The 1,130-nt window shown below is 41.9% G+C and overlaps 1 pseudogene; it reads left to right on the forward strand.

Annotated features, from left to right (window-relative positions):
- Nucleotides 1–787: 787 nt before the first annotated feature.
- On the forward strand, nucleotides 788–885 carry LOC116545715 (annotated as a pseudogene).
- The last annotated feature ends 245 nt before the right edge of the window (nucleotides 886–1,130 follow it).

The following is a 1,130-nucleotide window of genomic DNA, read 5'->3' on the forward strand; positions in this document are numbered from 1 at the left end:
ATATGCCACTGGCTGCCATGTGGGAGACTCAGTTCTATACTCTTTCATAGTTTTTGAACTTTGAATCATTTAAATGCATTGCCTATTTTTTTTAGTTATAGAACTTTAGAATAGTATTTAGATTATATTAATCTAAATGAAATCTACCATAGAATTTAAATGGTACCAGCAAATGCTGATATACAAAAAGATTTCCAAGGTGTGTGTGTGTGTGTGTGTGTGTATGTGTGTATTACGTGTGCATGTGTATATATATGTATGTAGTATATTCCTTTCTTTTTTTTGAGTTAGAGTCTTGCTCTGCCACCGAGTCTGGAGTGCAGTAGTATGAACTTGGCTCACTGCAACCTCTGCCTCCAGGGTTCAAGTGCTTCTCCTGCCTCAGCTTCCCAAGTCACTGGGGTTACAGGCACGCATCACCACACCCAGCTCATTTTTGTATTTTTAGTAAAGAAGGCATTACACCATGTTGGCCAGGCTGGTCTTGAACTCCTGACCTCAAGTGATCCACCTGCCTCGGCCTCCCAAATGCTGATGATTACAGGCATTAGCCAGCATGCCCAGCTGCAAAGGTGTATTTTTGAGAAAAAAAGAACAAGGTGCAAACAAAAAATAGGAAATGGCTGGGGGTGGTGGCTCATTCCTGTAATCCTGGCACTTTTCGGGGCTGAGTTGGGAAGATCGCTGGAGCCCAGAAGTCGAGGCTGCAGTGAGCCATATTTGCTCCACTGCCCTTCAGCCTGAGTAATGGAGCAAGACCCTGCCTCAAGAAAAATTAAAATTAAAAAACCAAAACCTAAGCATGACGATTGGGTTTTTATGCTATTTTATAATATGTGTCTTCCTCAAAACTTATTACAGTATTGTCACATCACCCATCTGATGCAAAAAAGAAAAAATAAAACCCGGAAACTCAAACTAGAAATATTTGCAAATCTAAAGCATTAGGCATTGTCCTATGTCTCCCCAAAAGACGCTGAAGCTGTATGCTGCAGGGTCTGTGGATGTGACCTTATATGGAAATAGGCTCTTCACATGTGATCAAGCTAAGCTGGGGTAATGAGGGTGAATCCTAATCCTGTGTGCCTGGTGCCCTTATAAAAAGGGATATATAGCCGGGCGCAGTGACT

The sequence above is a fragment of the Sapajus apella genome, unplaced genomic scaffold (assembly GCF_009761245.1).
Source record: "Sapajus apella isolate SASKATOON/1434 unplaced genomic scaffold, GSC_monkey_1.0 scaffold343, whole genome shotgun sequence".
Lineage (NCBI taxonomy): Eukaryota > Metazoa > Chordata > Mammalia > Primates > Cebidae > Sapajus > Sapajus apella.